General features: G+C 30.1%; 1 protein-coding gene across 4 annotated transcripts in view; it reads left to right on the forward strand.

The window, feature by feature from the left end:
* The window catches only part of LOC132944876 (potassium voltage-gated channel subfamily KQT member 1), a 264923-nt gene that overhangs the window by 136854 nt on the left and 108734 nt on the right, over nt 1-19335 (forward strand). Inside the window, exon 1 of one of the 4 annotated variants that reach the window (XM_061014405.1) lies at nt 9997-10514. The exons of the other annotated variants lie outside the window; for them this stretch is intronic. The gene's annotated coding sequence lies outside the window, so the exon portion shown is untranslated. Of the gene's footprint in view, nt 1-9996; nt 10515-19335 lie in introns of those variants that run through there. 4 annotated transcript variants of the gene reach the window in all.

Here is a 19335-nt window from a genome sequence, read left to right on the forward strand (position 1 = left end):
GATTGCTGCAGGGAACGTATAATTATAGTTTTAGATAAAAAGAGGTAAAAATTGGGTGTTGGTGTACTGGCAAGTCATCATTAATACGGATCTCCATGAGGTTAGAACGGTTAGGTTAGGTTAGGTCGTCCTATGAATCATCCACATCGATGCATTTATATTTTACCGATGATTGAGATTTGAGACCACGGCTGTTCAAGAATAAGAAAAACAATGAACATAATCGTTCAACCTACATCCATTATTATATTGATGTAATATTTATTATTTAGTTATTATGTAAAATGTATTTGTATTATTAATAGGCTTTATATATTATTACCGATCAATAGACCGATCACATTTTATGCATTTCAATGCGCACTGTCAGATTCATTTTCACCAGAGCTTTAATAAACGTTTCAACTTATTTTTTTTCCTTCATTATAATAATAATATGTCTGATGAAATGTTTTGTTTGAAGTTTCTTTCGTGTGAATCTGATATGATAAACTTTTAATTGTTTGTATGATATCTATACACTACACGTATTTATACACTATACAAAAGTTGTATAGTTATTGTAAAAGGTAGGTAGATAATGGATGAGTAGGTAGGATACCCATTGGAACTGGAAAATCATTTGCTCATAATGTTAATAATTTTGGCGCGGTTTGTCATCACTCATCAGCATACATTAAGCCAAGCTGCATAAATCGATGCACATACATATAATTATGTTCGTGTTATTTTATTTGAGTAAAAATCCATTTTATATTTTGATTATTGTAATAATATTATAATGTGTGTGCGCAAAATATCTCTACACAGTCATATATTAATTACAGAGTGCGTATTCCCAGACGGTTATGTAAACAAAAATATTTCACACAAAACTGCTTCGGTCCCTAGTATAAATATAATATTCGTATATTTCACGAATTGTTTTAGGAACGCGCAGTATATTATATAAGTATACACTTATATCTGCACGTGAATAAATCACATGCATGCACGTATACGCTTATATGAAAAATAACTGTGGGGTTAAAGTCACGGAAATCTAACATTTTCAGTAGTGTGCGGAGGGTTAATTGAACGTTATATATAGGTACTGTGTTATTATTATTATTGTTATTAAAAAAAAAAAAAAAACATTTTTTTTTTTTTTAATATTATCGTGACCTTTGACGGTTTTTAGCAATTTTTCGCCGAATAATTTCAAAATGGGCTAATACCCGGTTCCCGCCGTATATATACTGTATAGGTATAGTATAATAGTGTGGGGGTATTATATACATAGGAATAAATATTGGATGCACGCATGCGCGGAAAATGGTTTGAGTAAATTGGGTTTTGTTAAATTAACTAATTTATTTATTGTACACATCGATTTTACACACGCATTTAGTATATTATTATTATTATTATTATTGTGTCCACCGTGTAAGAACTCCGCGTAAATTGCACGTCGGGCAAGACGAAATTACTGCCGCCGTTTTCCGGGGACGCGCACGATGTGATCCAATTAGTAATTGGAGTAGTTCAATTTTTCCGTTTCGCCTGTACCAAACCACTCGGAATTTTCGGTTTCCAGCCAATTCGACGATGCCGGCTTCAGTAATAATAATGATAATAATAATCGTCAGTCGTCACTCGCCGTCACTCGTTTATATCCTTCGAATCCCTCCACAGTTACACGCGGTGTTGGGAAAGTTCCTTTTAAAAATCCACTCGTTCCCGTTCCTCGCTCCTGTTGTAAAAAAGGAACTCGTTCCCGTTCCTCGCTCCTGTTGTAAAAAAGGAACTCGTTCCCGTTCCTCGTTCCTGTTGCGAAAAAGGGACGCGTTCCCGTTCCTTTTTTTTTACAATCTGAGCGGTTGTCAGTGGTGTTTTTTGTGGACAACTTTTAAACCAGAAATAATCGGCTAATTTTTTATATTCATTATTATGAAACTAAATTTTTACTCTCAAGACTAACAGAAATTGACGGGAAAACAGGAGTTTCTAAGTTGCCCCGATTTTTAACAAATATATGTCACACATGCTATAGTGCTATAGGTTATAATGGTTATATAGATATGCTATAATATATATATATATATTATATATGTACTTTGTTATCATTTTAATTTTTAAACCATAATCACAGTAACATCGTTTATATCACAGTTATACAACCGGGGTTTATATTATAATATTATACCTTGTATGCAAATCTCGAACAAAATTAAAATATACCAACGATACCTAGATTGTTCGTGATAAAAATGGTAATGTTGGGATCACGGTATATTGTACTATGGGGTAATTTAATATTCACTGGTGACTGACGAAGTGTTACCAAATTACCAACATTAAATATATTCTGGAAAATATTATTATTAAAAAAGAAAACTTTCATTTTTTTTTTTTTTTTTCATAATTTGAGGAACGGAAATTTTCGTTCAAGTTCCTTAAAAATAGGAACTCTTTCCCCCGTTCCTCGTTCCAATATTTTAAACGGAACGCGTTCCAAGCTCCGTTTCTTCCCAACGCTGGTTATACGTAACTCATTCGCGCGTGATGCGCAGTGGGTGTACGGCGGCGGTTGTAACAGAAATGATATTATAATAACAATTTATAATAGTACATATTTAATATTGTAAACACCGCATAAATACACGCGTTTATTACAGTGGTACGGTTCGTATTGAGCAAACAGTTTACAAGTCATAAACACAAAAATATATCGTGCACGAAGCGGAAAACGTTTCGACAATAGTATTGTGTCGAGCACGAATGCAGATGGCACGCACACACACGCGTTTAGTTTTTGTATTGCCTATATTTTAATAATATTATGTCGTTACAAAACATTAACCATACGCATATTTTGATCATTATTAGTTTGGGTATCTATAGTTTTTTTACCGCTCGTTTCGTGGTTTTTAGTGCAAACAAGACGTATATTACATACGAACCAAAACTACACATTAACCTGCGTGCTATTCGAAGCAGAAGAGAATGATATCGTCATCGTCATATTATCTTATCACGAGTATATAAATCGCGTGCGCCTATATACATACAATTATTACAGTCATATAATCGTTGATTGCGAACGAATCGCGTATATTATTATAATACTTAAGGGGTGTGCAGTCTTTCTATATTGTTCCGTAAGACATTGTTCGCGTCCTGCAGAGGGTTTTTTCGCCCGACAAACCCCACTACGAGCCCTATATTCGGGCGACTCCAAATATGGACGTGACGAATGAAATGATACCGCTCGTTGATATAATAAACTGACTGTGAAACATCTTTGGACCTTTTTCTCCCAGATAAACAGCCTCGTTAGACCTTATAACTTTCTACGAAATATAGTATCACCATAGACTCTGGATGGTTCCCGAGACATCACCTGCGGGGTACACTCACCAACAAAATAATAACAAGATTCGTTTAGTCATTTGTATTTGTTACTTGGTCACCACCCCTTAAAAGACTCGATTCATCTTTTGGGTTGAGTATCTATGGTCAGTGTGAGGTCGGTATATGATTTTAAACTAATGGTTACAACGATCACGTCGTATTATATCACCATCTGCACTGGTCCACCTGGTTGTATTTTTATTTATTTTTATTTTTTTTTGGGGGGGGGGGGGGTCTAGTTAAACTACTTTAATACGCGAATCACATTATGACGTCGTTACTATGATATTTTATTCACTGTCGTAGATCACTGTCGGCACTTATACGACAATGCCCTGCAAAAGATCAGTGCGCGCTCAAAAAATTTGTCAATCACCATTACCGAGAGTCTAATAACATATAAGTGTATTATCTTGTATAAAAATCGTGGTTTTTGAAAACATTTGTGCGTTTGCAGACGGTTCAGAATAATTTCGTCTCTCACAAGTGTGTAGGTAGACGATTTTTACCGTCCCTTTGATGTCGGGCGCCTAGCGGGGTCGAGTCAAGTTCGACGACCTGATTTGTCCCGTCGCTTCTAATCTTATGCGCCGCAAGTATACACACACACACACACACACACACACACATGTAAATGTATATTATATATTTATATCTAATATATGCGTACGCGTATACTGATGGTTTTCAACGTCTAGGCGTGTCTGCGTTTGATGGCGAGGACAGTAGTTGAAACTTTTGAACTTTAGGCGAGAAATAGGGGAACAACTAAAACACGTCGCCGTGACGTGGGCCGAGAAAACTGTACTATATAATATATATATATATTGCATATACGCTGCGCATACCTATATCTAGAGAGTGTATAGTCGATCAATAACCGTTTTAGAATCACACCGTGTATATACTTATATATATATATAGTGTGCATCGCGTCTTGTTTATTCGTTCGATCATCTATCATTATTATCAAACAAATGCACGCTAATTCACTGCCAATACATATTCTAGGTATTTGTACGAATTTATTTTAGCGTGCTTTATTTTAGCGTGCGCGGCGTAAGTATCTCGGTCGTCATTCCTATAGAATCTATACAGTACCTATAGATGTTCAAACAAATAATAGAGCGCAACAAAACTTACGAATGCTGGAGCAATAATGTAAGATAGGAATAATATAATTCATCGATGGTATTATAATAGTGATGCTGTGATGTAACTGACGGTCTCAAAACCATGTAAGTGACTATAGGTATTTGTTTTTTTTTTTTAAAGTCACAATGACTTAGACTTATAGGTATTTAATCAGAACAGCAATTTTTTATAAGAGAATAACAGTTCACTATTAGCATTATATAGAGATCCGTAAATAATATATTATGTATCAGAAGCATTTTCACAGTGTTTTTGTTTTTTATTGATGTCTGAATAAAATTTAAACAAATGCCCATCATACTATTTTAATTTTAATAGTTAAGACCGTTGCTGAAAATCGTATATATTAATGTGAAATTCAATATCATTTCCACGCTATACGGCAATATGTAAATACTTATCCCAACATTATATGAATAGTTCATACCTTTGTTTATGTGATATTCTACGTGTCTACTAAATGTATATGTAATATGTATGTTATACCCTAGGCAAAAATCGTAAATAATCTAGTCATTTAATAGCGACCAATTTCAGTATTCCAATTTGGAAAACTAATCAAATTTGTCCGCGAGTCGTGCACAAGTCAGCACAACTCACGGTTATACATTGTGTAGGCACTAGCATTTGCATGTTTTTATGGAAGTTATCAGATGAGTAAGCTGAAGATATTTTGCTTTGTAAACCAAAGTGTCAACATTTCGAATGTTGTGGTTTTTACATTTTAATACTACAATTTTCCAAGTTTTTGTGATTTTTCATTTATTTTTTGTCATGTTTCTGTTACTTTTACAACTATTATTATTATTTTTTTTGTCAAATAAGTACAAGAAAGAATAAGAACTAAAAACAAATAAAAGTACAAATATTAATAATAAAGTTTATATAACTCTATAGCTATTATTCCATTACAGATCAGAATTGCTTTTTGTACTTATTATGTATAGATTGTATAGTTATTAAATTGAATAAAAAGATTTTCCATTATTATAATAATTATTATATTTTGTTTTTTATAAATTCAAACTATGTTGATCGGATATTGTTTGACCGAAATAACGTACCATCAACAATACATTACCATACAAATAACATCACAAAACATTTTAAACAGTTGTATCTCCAAAATGATATAATAATATAGTATGATTGTGTATATAAATTATTAACATAATAAGGTCACGATATTTACATGGTCAAGTATATAATATATTATTAATGTCCATTGCTATAGAAAATTAAAACCGTTTTATTGATTATTTAATTTTGCACGGAGGTATATGCATCGTGTTCAAGCGATACTCGAAATTTTTATTTTCTAAATGTCTATGAAAATGGTAAAACATCAGTTTTAGAAAAACCCTGAGAAGTCGCTTTTGATAGAAGGTGTTGGGCACTTGGGTGGCACTTCGTCATTGAGTTAGTCATTGTAATGCATATTGTGTTGGAATTTAAATTTATTGATACATCTTTGCATACGAAAATATCATTCTGAGCGGAGACGGTCTGTCGCTTGTATTATGTATAAGAATATGTTATTAAATATTTTTATTGTTACAAGTTATTTATTTTTATAATAGTTATATGGTATGTCGATTTAATATTTTCGAGCAACAAATCGCATATTCTATTATTATATCACTAGGTAGATGTTTTTTAACGTAGGTATAGGTAATACAATACAGATGTACCGTGGGACGGTATAAATAGGTTCATCGTATAAAACATAAATATATATATAAAACATCTTAAAATTATTCAAAACTATTTTGAATATATTGTGCATAGCAAATAATAATACACGTGTGGTAGCAATAGCCAATAAGTAACAACGGATAATTTTTTTTTGAATTACATCAAAATAACCTAAATTGTCAAACTGTTGACTTAATATAGGTATATAGGTACGTAAAATAATACAATTGTATAATTTTTGAGATTTTAAAATTTTTATAAGAACAAACAGATGAGGAATTTTAATTTAATTTTAAAACTTTATTTATTAAAATGAAACGATTTGCAGATTTTATAAATTTTTAACTACAAAATAATTTGCACATTTTGAATGAATTTTATAAAAATAAGAACTTTATAAATTATTTTAAAAAAATTGTGAATATAATAAATTTTTATTTCTATAAGAGGAACTTATACGAAACATCGTATTATATTTTCAAGCTTCTTTGCTTACTCACTACAATTTTCTCATACATATATCGAAAATAAACTAAGAATGTAGAGAGTTTTAAAATGTCCATAAATAACACCACAAGAGCTACAATATCTTGAAATTTCTCTAATTCTAGCAAATTGGTCGTATAACGATTTGTTGAAAATTTAAAGTTTCTACATTCATTTAATTTTGAAATGTAGAAAAAAAAATCAAATCAATTTTGTCAAATTCCCAACCGTACTTGCATAATTTTTTTTTTTGTTTTCCTGAATTATTTTAAAAAGTACCTACTGGAGTTAATATAGCACGTATGTGTGAATTCTTCGCATTTTTTGTGACATAAAAGTTGATTTATCGTTAATGATTCAAATCATTAGTCATTATACTGTGTTTGAGAAAAACTTTTCCCAGCGAAATACGATTGATCGTTCAGGTTTTCTGAATGGTCAGATGTCCATCATCTCGTATATTTTTTTAAAATGAACTATATAAGTACGTATTTTAGATAGATTTTTTTTTGGTAAAATCAAAAGTAAAATACACATTGTACATTGATATAATATGATTGAGTTGTTCGATTGTTTTAATTAACATAGTCGTATATTACATTACGAAAATAAATTTTTTAGATCATTATTTGTCTACGACATGAGTACTTGATGTTATCGGTTTGTGTGTCCTATTCTAGTTATAGGTACATAATATTATTGCGGATACTCGTATTATTCAAGCAGACATTTTTGTGTAGAATTTGTAAAATATTAAAGAAAAATTATTACTTTACAATATGCATATGACATATGGATAAATGTAAATTACAATAATATTTTATTATTTATTGTGTTCTTATAATGTTTATCGGAAATATGCTTTGGACAGATATTCAAGATAGATAAGAAAATAAACAATAAATAATGCGTTTAATATCGTTTAATATTTTAGTTAATTAATTGATTGTTTAAATCAAACGTCACAAGTGTAAACTATGTCAAGGAAATTTTGAAGAATACATTATATCTCATTCAGTCGGAGAAAGTGTGATTTAATATTTAGGGTTGGCACAATTGTTTGCCGTGGAATCAAAAATGATAAACACATATAGCTATCAGTATACATTATAATTAATAAGTATTTATTACAATATTATATTAGTCACATTTGACGTGTTTTTTTCTGAAATTTGATTTGATTTCATCTTTATTGGTTCTGTATTATGTTATCCTTTTCCGATTGTTCAATAACGATTCAGCGGAACTTAAATGTTCATAGATAATATTGATTTGGATGTATAATGCTAAATCGTACTTCTATTTTAAAATATATAATATAAACAATTTAACTAGAAAAGGGTGATACTCATAATATTATGTTATGACTTGCGAGTTTTAAAACTATCAATTCTGGTTTGCTGTCCATAAAAATATTAAAAGCATAAAAATAAAACTGAAATATTGTAATTGCATTAAAATTAATAGCCACACCATATGGCTTAAAGGCCATGCGTACTAGGGTGAGTTTATCAAGCTCCGAATCGATAATTTTCAATTTGGATTTTCATGTGGCGTGAATAATTAATTCACAACGAAGTGCAATTGAAAGTCAATCCTGTTTTTGAATAAAATAATCTCTGTAGGTGCACTTGCACGCAATACAATAAATTAATCGTCGGGTAAGTATAAAGGAGTAACCTGTAAGACGTGCGACTGAAGTACTCCGATAAGATACCTAGTTAACTACCTATACTGGCATAGTGACATGGGGTTGTTATTCTGTAATTATAATTCATTACCGCGCAGATATTTGTTCGTTCATATTATTTCTGCAAAAAACCATTAGGTAAACCTTAAAGGGTATATCGTATACGCAATACACATGACGTTTTGTCTCTGTCTAAATACAAATGCGTATCATACCAAACATAGGCGTATCAGATTCTATTACTGGGTACAGATAGTTCATTCGTAGTTAATGTTAGTGCAATTTTGGTGATTATCGAATTCGTCGTAGACTGTGTTTTCTTTTTAATTTAATATATTTAAAATGAGCAACAATTATTTGAATATATTAACTCTTTTTAATATTAAAATTAAAATATAAAAAACTGATAGGTCGAATACAGTAAATTTGCTAAATATTAACTAAAAATAAACTGTAGTAAGTATCCAGTTCGTAGATTCACTACGTCACACGTATGTTTTCAACCTGAGGGTCGTCAAAATTAATGAACAAAATGGGTTTTCGTATAAAAATATGTATTATTTTAAAAATAAAATGAGTTTAATTCTTTGTTCGGTACGATAACATTTCGAATAGCCTATAGCGAGCGTAATCTTATCTGACGACGGATTATTAAATTTTCCATATACGTGATTTCAGTAACTATGATCGATTGTGGTCGATCGATTTTTATTTTATTTGACATATTTTATTTTGCATATTAAAAAAAATATTTATGTTCTATTATTAATTCTTTGAAGGGATCACAGTACAAAAAAATAAAACATGGGGATCGCGATTTCAAAAAGGTTGAAAACCACTGTATTAGATGTGGGTACAACATCCTCTTAACGCTTTTAACCCTTGCCGGAATTTTCTTCCGTTGTGTTCGAAAACAAACTAAAGTCAACAGCACGGTGGAGCTAAAAAGCCATCTTCCGTTCTCTGGTATAGGTACGTTTAAAAAATCCACCGAGAACGAGACCACGGTCAAGTCGGTTTTTCTACATCGTAACGTTCATTATAGTTATCACAACGAAATGTAATCTTGTGCGTTGCTTTCTGTACACAAAGTGCATAACATATTATCCAGTACACTACTCTATAGTTCAGTAAGAAAACCAACTTCGAGTCGTAGTCGCCCAATGACGCCGCCAAAAAGCTCCACCAAGATATTATTAAACCGCTGTAGGTAAATTTCTGACCGCAACTGTGAATGTTCTTTTATCACCTGCGTATGGTCTCGTCTTCTGTTCGGTCGGGTTGAAACTTAACGGGTTGCGGGAGGTCGGCTAAATGATGTACCTATATATACCCGTGTATAATAATATGTGCGTTGCAGGCGGCGGGGTGGCTGTTTGTGGTGAAGGGTAGCGGTTTGCGGCGGTGGAGCGGTTTGTGGTGGAGGGGCGGTTTGCGGCGAGAGGGGGTCGTGGGTTTTCGTAGGGACGGGCCGCCGGCGCGACGGCGTATAAAGTGCGCCGCCGTCGCGCCGCGCGCGTTCCATCGGACGACTATACACACACCGCGCCACTATCCGCGCGTACGCACACCACCGGCCGACCGAGTCCATCTCGTCCACGCCATTCAGTCGCACAACTGTTGCTCGACCGACCACGCCACCGTTCGTGCCCCTCCCCCGCCGTGGACGATCGTCAGAGTGAAAATGTTATCGCCGTGGACCGCGAATAATAGTTTTAAATAAAATCTCCGCCGCCGCCGTGTCGTCGTCGTCGTCGTCGTCGTCGTCGTCGTATTAATTTTCACCTGGTCCCACTCATCTCTCGGGTCATCGGGTCGGTCGTCTGGACGTGAGTGCGTTTTTCCAGTGCGTTCGTACATTTTATATTGTAGATCACTTGCGAGACAGACTTGATCGACGCGATTTTATATGACGCCACGATGACGCTGCGGTCGACGATCGGTGAGACGACCGCCGCCGATGCCACGGTGACGACCACGACCACGGTTATTGTTGTCGCCGTGTACGCGAACCGGATAATGCCGAAATCCCACTGAACCCGTCGCGACGTCCGAGTGCTCAACGTATATTCACACACATCCGTAGTCGTTATTGGTATATCACTTTAATATTATTGGACTGGCACGCAGTGTTATCCTTGTAGATCATTTGGCTCGACATTTCCTTTTGACGACATTTTACTGTACAACGTTCATTTTATTATAATGATAATAAAATTATTATTACTATCACTTTATCCGTTGGTAACCCTTATTACATTATACAAGACAAAAACGTAAAAGATTCGTCAATATAATATTATATAGGTAACATTTTGTTCTATGTACATATTATTATACTATTGTATGATCCGCTGGATAAACCTGGTGGAGAAATCAGATGTTGGATGAACTTTAATCGTAGTATTTCAATGAGTATAAACTCACATTGCAGAGTACCTATATAGACTTGACCGTAGGCTCGTCCTCCAGCCGTTGACACGAGATAAATTATTAGGTAGGTATTTTTTTGGTGGAGTAAACTAATTCCAAGTTATCAGTCAGCAATTTTCGTAATTTATTGTTATTGTTATTCATCAAGCTATTAATTCGGCAAAAAGGATTTTTCTGAACATACTTTTCTGTTGTCTAAATTATGGAAGGTATGTATCTAACGATTTCTTGAAAATGCACGTGTTTATATAATGGTTGATGGTTTTTCATGAATTCGCGATAGTACGATACATCGACACGACGATATTATGTCATACTCTCCCGATTCCAAGCCGATAGTTTAACTTAACAATGATAGATTCAGTATACACCTGATGATATTGAAGTTGTTTTTTTTTTTTTTTAAATGTTGTTTATTTATGAAAATTTACAATCTGTACAATAATTAAATGTGAATAATGATTAAAAGTGGCAATGAGGGGAGTACAATGAGTAGAAGTTTCACATTAGAAATTCCTACGTGGAAGGTAATTTTAGGGAGAAATAGTAATATACAAGATTAAGTTTAATGTGCGTTGAGAAAATCTCTGGGCCATTCACGTTTGAGTCGTCTGGCTGGGTTGAAGTTGTAAATGAAAGTGCAACTGTTAATAATCACTGTTGTTGACGAATCATGCAGCGATTACGATGTGGTTTTATGTATTATGACAATGAAGACATTTTCATAATAATTTTTTTTTTTTCATAACGAACCATTACGTGTAGCACAAGTATATAAACTAAATTATGGAGAACATAATATGACCACGTTGGGACGATTGTTTAAACATTTTTATCTTTTGTTTGATTATTCAGTTTAGAAAAAAAAAATATTTTTATTCTACTTATTTACGTTATTGTTAAGTAATTATTGAATTTCGAATTATTTCTAACTCCTTTACTTGCTAAAATTGTCATAAATCGTAACCAAGTTAGCATCTAATTATCAATTAATATACATATGATTAGTATATAAATTCCAGAATTCAATAGGTACTTAATACTCGTTTGAGAATTTGTTTTACTTCATTATCTTGGCTAATACTTACGTTACTTAATATAATACGTAAACTATATAACTGCGGGAATAAACAGAATGATAAATACACTAGGACACTAGGTGTTTAAAAAAAAAAATTTATTTTTTATTATTGAAGTAAGTAAAAATGTATACACGTAAAATGTGGACACACTATATTGATGTAATGACAGACTTGCATAGAAAGAAAATAGTATTTTTAATGAGACGCTTGCGATGTTTTTACTTGTTTTTTTTTTTAATTTTTCAACTTCTGCGTGTGGTTATGTTGAATTGCAATTTAGGTAGTTGTTGTAATATTATTCTATGAATTCCAAAAATAAAAACACACTCACTGTTACAACTAGTCCTTTTGAAAAATAACATATTTTCTACTGTACTGAAATATACAGTACATAGTGCAATGTATTTCTCCCCGAGGGATTTTTTTTCATTGGTTATTTAAGAAAATTAGTTTTCTTGGTTTAAATTAACAGTATTTTTGTTTGTTGCATACAATACGCATAGTACGATAAAATTACTTTTCTAATACCAGCCATAATATATTTGTATTTTGTTTTTAAATTTCCTAATAAATACTATTTACAGGTAGGTACAAACCACATAGGCACTATACATTACACTATCTCCTACAGTATTTATTTGATAAAATGAAGTATTTTTAAATAATTATTTCGACGTTTAAATTAATAAACTAGGTAAACATAACGAAAATAATAATTGTGTTAATACTTGAAAGTATGTTTTTTTTAATTCGAGTAAAATCTCAAAATTTAACAACGAGTAATTATTATTATAAATTACTCATGCATGGTTCAAAAACAATATGTTTAAATCTCAAATTTTAGATTCTGTGCGGAGCAATACATTTATTGTATATTTCGTTTGAATTTTGATTTATATGTATTGCATACTATTTATCCTATGCACTATGTGAAATTTAATATCTTAGTAATTTGTGAGTTATAAATGATGTAATGATATAGAATAATATATTATTCTTATTAGTGGCTAGTTAGTTGACTGCCTTTACTTTTTTAACTTATTCAATTATTATTCAGTATACCATTAAATTACAAAGTTTAAATCCCATTATCCAATTCCAACCAACTTTGATAAGTGATTAAACGATTATTAATGATGCAAACTACAAACTAAATGGACTACTAATTATTGTGTGGCAATATGTTGACCTACCTTTGGTCAGTATTAAATAAACTATATATATATATATATATATTACACAAATTGTATTATAGCTTGCACTGACCACAAAATTTGAATATTCAATCTAATCTCAAAAATTAAATTTTTTTCATTTTTATTGTAAATAATGATATTATAATCAAATGTATATAACGTTTCGGTAGATTGTTTAAGTTTTATGTTTCTTTCTTAATCACTTAAAAAATATTCCGTAACCGCTACCAGTTCGGTAAACAATTTATTAAGTACCTACCTGACTACTTTATATAATGTATGTATAGGTAACTTTATGCCACTGTCCACTTTGCTAGTGTCCTATGTTTTGTTATTCAAATGAAAAGAAATAAAAATTATACTCATGATAAATTAAGACGGTTTTATTATAATTATTATATTTTTTACCACTAATGAAATGTAAATATAAATTATTAATAAATTATCTTAACCATTCTAATATGATTAACAATTAAACAAAGAAATAATAAAATAAAAGAGATTAAATCGTATATGTTTTTAATATTGATGTCAATAGAGAGTAAGTAGGTACCTATGTCAGTATGTAATGGAGGACAATATATTTTATTATGATGATATTATTGGAAGAGAAAAAATCAATATAATTTATAAAATCAAGACAAAGGGAGGAAAGAAAGGGGTTTTAAATTAATAGTTACGAAGGAGATAATTCATACAATATAGTTGGTTAATAATAGTAAATATAAATTATATACAATTATTATTAAACAATATAACTAAGTACAGTTAATTGTTTCTTAATTTTAATGTAACTAATATTATTATAGTTATATATTTACAGCTCATACTTATTTATTTTTCATTATATTTAAATTCCTTTATTCGCTAAAGAAAAGTTTATATTTATAAGTCAAACGTGTTTTATAAATATTGATCGCATTATAATTTATTCGATAACGTCATATAAATTATCTTTATTAAGTACATACGCAGAACGGCTTAATATATTTTCGGTTATAACTGATTTGAATTGTCATATTGTATTAATTTTTTTAATTTGTTTTGTCACATTCGTTACAGTTATGCACTTAGAAGTACTTAAATTAAATGAGGTAGCAAATCGTTAGACGAATATTACTCAAAATATCACCCAGCCTACGAAATGTTTAAATGTGCGTTCTAGGTTTTAGGAGAACATTATTCATAGATATTTAATGAAGACCAAGCTATTTATTACCAGCCTATAGTACTTCAGAACTTCACTGGTTTTATTTGGTGTAACTAATGTTTCACAGCGTCACATTAATCGACCCTGCTCAACTTAGTGTACATTTTGATTCTATCATTTACCCAAAATATGTCATTTTATTCTCAACCACGAGAATATTGTACTTAACGTACAGAATATTATTTTATTTACCTATTATTTTCTATTCAATGTTGCAAACAACAATTGTTCTAACCATTTATTATAATCCTGTTAGGTATATAGATAAATTAATAACAATAATATTCTACTACTCTTGGAAATAACTGATTAGAAATAGTATAGTAAAGTTATTCATTTTATATTCTAAGCGGAGCAATGAATGCATTGATTTTACAATGATGTGTGTTTTATTTTTTCCGGTGTGTGTCATCACCTTTTAGGTCAAAAAAAGTTTTCTTCAACAATATATTTTCTGATAGGAAAGTGAATCTAGTTGGTACTATGGAAAGTAAAAATGATCAGTAGCTTTCGAAAGCTCTGGGCTAACCAAAATAAAAAATTAGGGAAAACGTGAGTTTATACGTAAAACCGGTTTTTGACAAAATCGATTTTAGTTTTTGGTGTTACTCTAAAACAAATTATTGTAGATACATTAAATTTTTACTGAATATTTATAATAGCATTTTCTTTACACGAGACAATTTTTAAGATATTTTGAACTGCTATGAGCCGTTTACGGACATTTTCAGTTTCCAATTTTTTTCGTTTTTTTTTTTTTTATTAAAATTGTATTTGTTGGGTTATAAAGCTTATTAGAAGGCCCCTAATATATCGTTACAAAAGCAGTTGAAAAATATTAAAAACACATGGGCACTTATTTTTTTTATTAGTATTTAAGTTCGAATTTTGACAAAATGTATTAAATTTAAAATTTAAAAATGTATAAAATGTTCAACTTGTATGGCCGATGATTGAACATTTAAAACAACGTTCCACGTAAATAGGTCAATAAATTACTTTATTTACAATACTATCATCAAATATACTTAATAATATATCATTGACTGACTGACCGTCTTCGCTCAGAATCGTCTTTCGTATACAATGATATTATATCATTGAATTCAAATTTAACACCATTCATTACAGTGACCCACTTGTGTAACCTACTGTACAGTAGAGCAACACCCACTTGCCACCCTTTTTCATTTTAAAGGCTATTTTATTTTCATTTGTTGTATACTTACACAGTAAGACAGTCAATTGTATTTATGTGCGATTTTATTGAAGTGTATTTAAGCTATTTTGTTTATACTTAAAATGATGGAGTATCTCCAGTACCATTTCGATAAATGCATAAACCTTATTTGCACCTAGGTACACTAAAACGCTTATCATTACCATAATATTATGTTATTTATATTATATTTTGAATTAATTTTTTTTCCAATTTTTCTTATTAAATGATAATTTAAGACAATGATATTAAACCTGTTACATTCTAAATAATTCCTTTAAAATATAAAAATGATTAAACTATTCAGATAAGTTTATATTTTTTTAATTACAAAACAATATAATTTATAATTACAACATATTACAGTTTAATTTTTTCGTATATTTCATGGTAAATGTGTATTGTTTGTGAATTATGTGTTATCATTTTAATGTATAAAATGGGTGCATTAACGAAGAAAGAGACTGATTTTTAAATTATGTTAGAATATAACATTAAAGATTCTCTTTAAATCAACTTAAAGAATATTTGAAATTTATCTCTTATTTTTGTTTATTTATTTTCTCATTCTTTACTAGTACTTTAGTAAATTAACTACCTACTGTATAAAAATAATATTCATTGCGATATCCATTAAAAACAATAATGATGAACAACATTTATTTTGCTCGTGTTTGTAAAATCTTATTTTGATTCATAGGTACCTATGTCCTATATAATACAAAATGTCTGCATAATATACCTATTATATTAATAGATAATATGAAATATACATACATACAAATCGTGTATAGTATAATTTCATATATTTAGTCATATAAAAATACGTGAAAATAATATAATAGTGATACTTAAATTCTTAAATACATAAATACATTTACTATTTAATTTATAATAAACAAGTCAAATTTTATAATAAGAACGCGATACCTATTAAAAGAAGAAAATTCTATAACATCATAAATATAAATCATGAACATTCATTAAAATTCTTGAAATTAATTCAACTTTATTTACTTTTTGATTATGTTTTGAATCATTGTTGCGGGTAAATCAAAAATCGTAATCAAATAAGAAAATCAAATAAAAACATATAATATGCCAGTTAATCTAAATTGCTTCACTATTACAAAAGTTTCCAGAAGTCCATAAAAGTGCGCAATCGTAGTTATTAAATTCAATATTTCGTAATATTTTTTATGCATTCAAATAAAACTGTGAAAGGGTGAAAGGGATACAAGTATCATAGTACGATAAGGGATGAGCGTTATGTGTCGACACATAAGATGGAAAAGCCCAAATTTTGGATAATATATAAAAGAACAATGTATATATATTATAAAGGATTGAAATATATATATATATTTTAAATTGATATACGTTGATACTTGATAATATATATAATATATATTGATAAGAAGCGTGTTAGCCGTTAGGTACTTTAGAAGTCATTTGAAGTGTATGAGCAACAGATATGGACTTGAAAAACACATTTAATACACACACACGCACACTTACATTCACATATAATATGTAAACAAAACATAATAGATATTATTTAAATATAGGAAGTAGTATTGAAGTGAAGTGTAATATATTATTAAATACAAGGATTAATATTATAGTAAAAAACAATGGAGCACAATATATAGGTACAGCCTTTCAATTATTTGTTGTAGAACTTATTTCTGATATCTTTAAATCTTTAATTTAAGTTCACAATTGAATATAAATCACATAATTAAACTATTAAGCTGTACCATCAACAGTTTTTTCAAAAACAGATGTTTTGTCTATTTCGTATATTTTATCCTGTACGACTTTACTGCATATTAAGTGATATACAATGATATAATAGATCCAACTGTACGATTAAGTAACTATCTTAATCGAACATAGCAATTAGTAATACAAAATTAAATGCATCGATTTTAATATTTCATTTATTATTTTGTTTGCGAGGTATCATTACTAGTTTTGAAATTCCTAGTTATCGTATTGATGATAAATAACGGAACGTTTATTAATTTCGGTCATTGTGTATTTTTAACAATTAAAAACATAAAAGTTCAAACAATGCCTATTGAATATTCAACTTGCGATAGTCATAACCATGGGCCATATTTTATTTATTTAAAGCGCTATTCAGTTTAACCAGCGAGAAGCGATAACAACACTAAATGAAAACAAAATTGCAAAAGATAAAAAAAAAACTTTTTACTAAACATATACTTATAATGGCCTTTGTCAGTGTTTTGAGTTTTCTTTGAAATATAATTTTCTAAAGGTATAAGAAAATCTGTTTCAGAAAACGTATATTATTTTTATTTTTTGAGATATTACAAAGCTGTAATAAAACGTTTTATTAGTTAAAATATTGATGGACTTCATATTATTATTAATTTAGGTAGAAAAGTAGAAGTCCAATGAGCTAGTTGTATTGAAATTCAGCCAGCCATTGTATAAAAGTTAAATCTTAGTTGTATAGATGATGAAAAAAGCCAACTCAAACAATTTACATAATCAAACAACCCGTATTTTTGCATTCCTCGATTAAATCTATATTTAAAATTGTTTAATTTGTCGGTAATTAACGGGTCGTAATAAATATATTTAAGTATACCTATGCATTTTCGAATAACTGAATCTAAAGAAGATTAACTATTTTAACTCTAAGGTGGTTTTTCATTTTTTAGTCCTCACACCTTATCGGGCGACTTGTATTTAGTAAAAAATTAAACAAATAAACCATATTGCTCGTGTAGTATTTTATTATCACTGACGTGGATGTTACTACGTATAAGAATATTGGACATATAATACTATAATGGGAATTCATTACTCGAGGGGTATTATCAACGATTCACGTTCAACTATTGTGATGCAGGGAAATTAAACAGATAATTGGATTGTTATCTTAACAATTATTATACTATTAAAATATGACTGATGGGATAATGTGATTTATTGTAGCTTGTGAAGTTGATGCTCAGACAAATTCAGGGCTTAAAGTGGGAAAAAATTCCAGGGGGAAATACTGTCTCCATATAGCTTTAAGCGTTCCATGTACAATTATATGTAATCATTATAACGTCTAATGTATAAACAATGATTGTGTAAGCTACTCATCCCACTTTTAACCCTGTTAATCCTTATTTTTTAAAGGGGACGCTTTTTAACCACTGTCAGAGGTGAGGGGACTGAGTTCCCCTGCCCCCTCCCCCCACTTAAATCCCTGCAGACAATGCATGTTAAGTACTCAGGTTTTCTATTTGTATCGATTGTTTATTTGATTCGGACAATAATAATTGTGGTTTTAAATGAAATACACAGAATAAAATAGGTTAACTTTGACATTGTATTGAACAAAATATTGAATAAATTTTGCTTTTTTTGTTTGACAACCAAACTATTTACTATTTCAAAAAGGTTATCATTTAAACTTAACCTTCTAACTTTGAATTAATGTTTCAAATTTTTATTTTTAATTAAAATCCAGAATATAAGTCGACTTTGTTTAATTAACATTATATGTATAGACATTCTGACAGAAGCAGTTTATTTAAAGTTAGTGACTCATTCAAATTATTTTACGTTCTAATATAAGTATATAATATTAATTACGTCTTAAACACGCTTTTTTCAGTCTATATCTTACAATAAGTATGCTCATTCCAAAACAATCGTTTGATAAAGGAACATATTTTTGGTCGGCAAACATTTCATTAGAATTGTGTAAATTATAGTATTATTATTAATGTTTACCAAATTATTTA

Source organism: Metopolophium dirhodum, chromosome 5, assembly GCF_019925205.1.
Source record: "Metopolophium dirhodum isolate CAU chromosome 5, ASM1992520v1, whole genome shotgun sequence".
Lineage (NCBI taxonomy): Eukaryota > Metazoa > Arthropoda > Insecta > Hemiptera > Aphididae > Metopolophium > Metopolophium dirhodum.